Below are 7,391 nucleotides of genomic sequence, written 5' to 3'. Positions count from 1 at the left end.
GTGATACTGCGAGTTTACTGTAAGTAAACTACTAAGCTTAGTAGTACTCTAACGTCTTATATAGCCTTAAATATTAAAAATAAAAATCAACCCTCTCCTTTTAAATAATTTTCTCAGATTTTGTATCCATGAATTAGTTGAGAAATTAACTAAAAGTGCACAGAAAACCAACTGACTTATTGCAGTTGCACTTACCATATTTTTAAAATGATCTGCCAAAGGATGAGTAAATACCTTTGACATGATCTGCATTAATTGCACTCCCCTATTTTTCACTCCAATCATTTGGAGTGTTCAGTTCATTTTATTATTATGTACTTCATCGTGTGATATACAAGTATATTTAGATAGCTCCCTTAGAGCACAAACTTTTAGTGTAAATACTGGTGCGGTGTAAAAAGTATTATTAAATGAAAATTACTTTCTTTTATAAAACAATTTAATGTGTTAGTTTGTGCATTCATATATGCACTCATTCGTTGGGTTATTCCTCTATTTCAAGAGAACATAATGAATGCAGTGCATTACAATTCAGCACTTGTTTATTAGCAGTAAGTAATTAATTACACAATTACTGCTTAACAAATTATCCCTATTTAAGTCTAAACTATGTGAATCTGGTATCTCTATGCAACTTAAAAGTTCTACAAATCATGAAGGGGTAGCCACAATGTTAAGCTTTTTTTCTCTCTATGATCCCTTTCAGGAAAACCAAAAAAAATACTCTTGGATTGCTATTCAGCTATTCAAAAATTTGAGCAGCTTTTTGGTTTTCGTGCATTTGCAAGAACTTAGAACAAATTTAAGCTCGCCACGAACCAAAAGACCACAGATGATAATTCCAACAATGATAATGACGATGCTATGTGAAATTAAAAGCATACATTTTCTTCTTAATTTAGAGCAAAATAACTGGCTCACATAAAAAACTCCAACCGAATGCGAACGGCGTCCAACGGCGTCCAACGTATTCACTATTTGTTGTGGAAATAATAAATATACTCACACAACGCTACCAGTACTTGATACAAAAATTTTGCTAATTTAAACTTACAACACAGTCAATAAAAAAACTAAGAGAAAAACTGTATTTTATGGTACAAGTATTCACACATGGACTCATACAAACGTTACTACTGGACTCCTTAGCCCAACAGGAAAAGGACTGCAAAGCTTGAATAGAGGAAATTTGAGTTTCTAATTTTTTTTTTTTTTTGTAATAAGGACTTTATTAATATTAATTTAAATATATAATTTTAATTAATAAAAATGATATTAGACTTCGCTAAATTCAATATGTCTCGCAATAGACGTATACATTATTATCTTCCAGTTCAACGAAAGGTGTATGCGGCCAGTCTAGAATTTGTTGTTGGGCCACTTTCTACAGTAGTTGTCTTGCTTCCATATTATATGATACAAGAGCTTTAATGGAATTGACTGTAGGAATGCAAGCATTGTAAAATATTGAAAGAAGTGCCCACTTCAGAGTCAAACATAAGTTGATGTTGGAAAATATGACTCCTTATTTGTGTGCAGGACTCAAATAATGTAAAAATGTTGCAATGATCAGTGGCGTGTTTTTTTTTTTTTAATATAACTATTTTTTATAATTATTTTGTTTTTTAACGGGCTAATTAGTCAATAGTTAAATAATAAACTTTTTAAAAATTGTTTCTTTTTAAAAGATTTTATTTTAACAGATATTTTGACTATAATCTATAATCATCATCAGGATACTACCCTGGTGGGGGGTACTATTTAACTATTGAATAAGTTGTCCGTTAAGTAACAAATTCGTTATTAAAAATATTTGTTCAGTAAAACAATAGATTATAATTATTTTTTGAAAGTGTTATTTGCAAAAAAAAATAATATTATTGAATTAAATCAAAATATCTTACAAACAGAATTTTCAATATTAATTAACTAATAATCATAAAAAAAAATAAATAAAATAAATCAAACAATCATAGAAGATATATATCTTTCTTTTTTTAGTAAGTGGACTCCGTTGAAGGTCACAAGGTCACAGTGCGTTTTGTGGAAACAATGACAATATAAAGAGTAGCAGTGTTTTAAATTTATCAAGGTTTTAATTTTAAGACCTTTATTAAAACTTTATCAAGGTTTTAATTTTAAGACCTTTATTAAGACTCTATCAAGGTCTTAGACTTAAGACCTTTATTGAGATATTATTAAGGTCTCAATGTTAAGTCCTTAATAAGGACTTTATTGAAAGCGTGCCCTAACAAGGTCTTTATTCACCTAGGTCGTAATTTTTATGACCTTTATTAACACTTCATTAAGCTTTAATTTTAAGACCTTAAGAAGGACTGTATTTACATCGTAATTTTAAGACCATTATTAAGACTTTATTGAGGTCATAATTTTATAGACTTTTAGATTTTAATAAATTTGTAGTTAGTCCTCCGTAATATAATTTCCAGGAGTATAACGTTTTATATACAGTGGTGTACAATGGTGCCGATATGGTAGGTAAATCAGAAATTTTATGAAATCTAAATGTGCATACAATTTATATGTTATAACATTATCGAATTACCAAGGCCCTACTGATGAACTACTGATGCCTAATAACGGTTTCGGTATTTGATAAAACATAAGCTGATTTTTATTATTATGAAGTGCTGCATTAAATTTTAATTAAATTTAAGATGTGTCTTAATTAAAAAAATGTAAAAAAATTAATAGGAATAAAAATAAAAATTATATAAAATAGATTATATTTTAATTGTACAATAATACACTTGTTTCCACTTTTTTTTAATTTTACATCTAATCCGAGATAGACTCAGCCATATTATTTGTTACCAATCGTCAAGTAATAATGTGGCTGACTGTAAACCACACATAGACTGGCTGATCCCTGTCTATAACATACATCAAAGCAGAAAAGAAAAGAGACATTCTGTCGTTTGCCATTAAATCACTTTAACGATTACTAAGCTATAAACCATCATCTAAATAACCCAAATATAAAGGTTAGCTTAATCTGGCTGGCTGTACGCTACGCTTTCATTTAGTAGTTCTGATAGAAATAAGCTTCTATGTAAATTATATTAATAAGCCTCTATGCCATAAAGCATATTTCAAATATATTTTAAAGCGTAGATTTAGACCAGATCATAGTGAGATTTAAAGCCAGATGGTGTGTATCTTAGTTCTAGTACATTCACAATGTGCAAAATAAAATTTAATGCTTTTTAAAAAATTCCCCTTCTTGAGGAAGCTCCATGGTCAAATGGTTTTAGGAAATACTGTTATAGATTATGAACTACAATTATATAAAATTTTATTAGCTTTCAAAATTTTGAAATATGGCTCATTTAGATTAAATCTTAAGAACGTGAAAAACAAATATTATTGGGTTGTCGATGGCTTCGTATCAACTTATATAGATAATAAATATTATATTAATGAACATTTTTTTTATTATTTTTAAATTTATATATATGTTACATATTTAAAGTGCAATAATTTATTACTACTGCAATAGATTAATATAGTAGTAAACTGTAGTGTAGTATAGTAATAGTATATATTGTTAATTTATATGTAATACATACTACCTTTAATACAATAAGAAAACTCTTAATAGCTTAATCGAATTTGATTTAATGATCCGCGTCTATATAAATGTCTGAGATTTAATTAAAAATTTATAAATGATTGAAGAGATCATTGCGGAAGACATATCATATTTTATAATTGTATAGCGTATCAAATAGTTCGATATTGTCAAATTCACAACAGCCTTACTAGTGCAAGACCCATGTTGATATATAACTCAAAAGAAGGGACAATATCGAAAACAAATAAAAAAGCACTAATAACAGATGGATAAATAGAAAGGAAAGATGGCATGAATTTAAAAAACACGAACTATATCTACTCTACAATAGCTGCAACATTCTCTGCTAGGAGGGATTGGACATATTAGTATTAAATTCCTTTTAATATTAGGAATTCTTCTGATGAAGATATTAGCAAATTTGCCGAAATACGTATAGATATATACAAAAAATGATCGAAATAAACGCTAAAATTTCTTAGAAAACAAAACCGACTTTATTAGACATATTATTCGTAAACCAAACGTAAGGAGCCGAGTGTTTTGGAAGACAGAAATGTCTGATCTATATAGTGACACTAATTAAAATCCGAAGAAGACTGGGACATTGAACTGATGTAAAATAGCTAATGACAGTAGCCACTTAAGACAAAAATTAGAGACATATGCATATGCATTTAACATTTACATAAACGGTTGTCCTTATGGCTTGTTTGATGTAGCGTAAGAAAAATTGCTCCATCATGGTGCCACACCATTTCTATATCTTCTATGTTAGACTTTAGCTGACATGGACAATAAATTTTTTTAAATAAAAGGTTTCTTTTTTTTTTGTATGGAGGCACTATATATTTTTAAATATATAGTTCCAACTGAAATAAATAATTTAATATATTAAAACTATTTATTGTGTCGTTTTTTGATTCGTCTCATTCTTAAAGCATCATTCTAAAATCAGTTAAAGTGTCGCTCATATCTTGATTTACATAAGGATATATTGCATTACTGTCTTGTTAATAAATATTAAAAAAAATTTATGATTTTATACATTTATCGGAGGGATCGAGTCACTTAAACGATTAGTACAAACAAACTAATTACTGCATGGAAGTATATATTATCAGTGATGGAATAAAAAAATTTGTTTTTTAATATTAAAATACTTATTCAGAGTAATTAGTAATTGACGATTGAGGCCCTATGCTCTACTGGGACTTAACGGAACAAAGAAGAAGAAGAAGAACGTTTGAAAAAAAACGCATATTTTTTTTTATTTCCTTCCTCCTTGAAAACCAATCAAAAAGAGATTTTTAAATCATTAATGCGATATACACATACCACTACACAGATATATAGTGGCATATATATCGTGTTATTCATGATCACAATAACAAGCTGCGTAACATAATAATAGTGCAAAGTGGTAATATATAAATAACAAAATAATATATAATTATTGTTATATGCGATAACTTAACTCGTTACTTGAGCTTGTGAATATCGCCAATTTAACAGGGTTCCACAGTCTAATTTAATTAAACTGAATGTTAGAATTATCTTATTAAAATACAGCAATCTCAATTTAATTATAATTTAATACCATCGCATATATATTATAATTGGAACGATTAATATTGTCTTAAGTTTTTAAACTCAAAATATTTTTCTTTCACTAAATGTGGTATGGGGTATATGTTAGATTAACAGATGCTTTGGTAGCTTATTAGGACTAAATGGTGAAATAATAAAATAGTGATATTGAAAGATTTTTTAAAAGGATTAAAGATTTATTATGTTATGAGTTCCACTATAATAGCTTATCACAAATTGATTTACTAGAGTTAACAACCATGGGTAAAAAACCTCTCTATGTTGGAAGACATTTTCTAAGATAGGTATGCTGCTTTTTATAGCATAAAACAATACATAACAAAAATTTTAAATATGGACTTAAATTGAATTATATTAATTTATTTGCTTTCCGAAATTCAATTTAAATTCAAATTTCATAAATTTCCTTCCACGAAATATTATAAAAATTTGAAAGCGCATAATACCAGCCATGAAGAGGAAAGATTTCACGGTTTTGGTGTCTGCATTTCACCTGCATTTCATCTCCCCTTAAAATATTTTTTTGGAGTGATACCTTCCTTGCTAAGGAAACAAATATAACATGATTAGAAAAAAATTTTTTAAATAAATATATATAAAAAATGAACTTTTTTCAAAAAACTGAAGTCGTATTTTTTTGCAGTTGACTGCATTTAGCCAAGAGCAATGGCAATAGCAATAGCAATAAGAAACATATTGTTGTTGGCATAGATATGCTGCCAGTAGTTCTGTTTTTGTTGATATTATTGCCCTTTCAGAATAGAAGCAGATGGTCACTTGCCGTTGTTGCTGTTTTAGATGTACACAAGTGTTCCAGAATAAAAATTTACTTTATTTTTTGTAATATAAAGAATACTTGAAAATGTACACAAAAGTAGAACAAAACGTCCAAACAATTCTTAACATATAAATACATATATTTGTGTCTGCATATATCCACAAATTTTTTATTTTACTGCACTTGAAAAGGAAAACAATTTGATTTAAAAAAGAAAACAAAAGAAATTAATTGAAATTAAAGTCGAATTCTTAAAAGGGAAGTTCATGCTGAATCCAATATGAACTCCAAAGAACACTCAGAAGGGTCAACCCATGATGATTAATGTGCTTTTGTTGCTGAGAGAGATTATTAAGAATATGACACCTGAATAATCATAACACCCGTGTCATTTGCTGAAAATATCTATAAGCCAGAAAGGTACCCTGCTTTCTGACTTATCGTTATACGACAATTTTATTATTTCTTTAAATCTAAAGAATTTATTGATGATTCTGCTACACATTGGACAGACCCATTGTATATTACACATTTCCTGCTTAGTGGAATAAGGCGCAATAATGGAATGCAATTACCTTCCAAAACATGCATGTGTGCCCATGGAAGATACTACACGTTACTAAAGTAAAAATATAACCTTATTGGATTAATGGATTGATACCTTATTTATAAAAATTGTATCTATTTTCAATGAATAAATGAAGATTATAAATTTTCATACTCAAAAATCTTTTTTTTTTATTATAATTAAACTTCCAGCACCATCAACAACATTTCAGATGAATGAATTTAGAAATTATACGTCTGGCTTAGAATCAATAGTGATCGCGTGGAACACTAACAGGTCCAGAAACGAATAAGGAATTAACACACGAATCTTTAATCGAACAAAACAGTTTCTATTACACTGAGTGTAAAATCCACTATCCTCCGATCTGAGATTCAAGCTATTGAGGTCTCTCACTCTCTCTCTCTCTCTCTCTCTCTCTCTGCTCCCAATTCATACTTATTAACGAGTATTTGTTATCGAAGGTCAGAAAGCATATAATAAGCCTAACATATATGTGTGTCCACATTGGTGGTAAAGCAGCAATTAAAGCTGACATGCTGCATTAACTGATAATCAAAGACAGTGTAGTTTTTTATTGAGGAATCAATAGCATTAAGTCCTGGAACAAACACGCAGCCAATAAGTCAGCTATTGAATTCTGTAGAACGCATTCCTATTTGAAGAATCTATTGATTCATACGAAAGTATCAGTGTTCCAAAAAGTAGTCTCTATAACGTAACATTTCAGTTGACCGCTTGGCTAGAATGATTTATAACCTGATAAATCTTTACGGCTTACCATACAAAATGAATTTTTTTTGTTATGAAATAGAATATCGAATTTGAATCGTCGATAT

Source organism: Teleopsis dalmanni, chromosome X (assembly GCF_002237135.1).
Source record: "Teleopsis dalmanni isolate 2A chromosome X, ASM223713v2, whole genome shotgun sequence".
Taxonomy (NCBI): domain Eukaryota; kingdom Metazoa; phylum Arthropoda; class Insecta; order Diptera; family Diopsidae; genus Teleopsis; species Teleopsis dalmanni.
The sequence above is the reverse complement of the archived record's forward strand: the minus strand, read 5'-3'. Positions refer to the sequence as shown.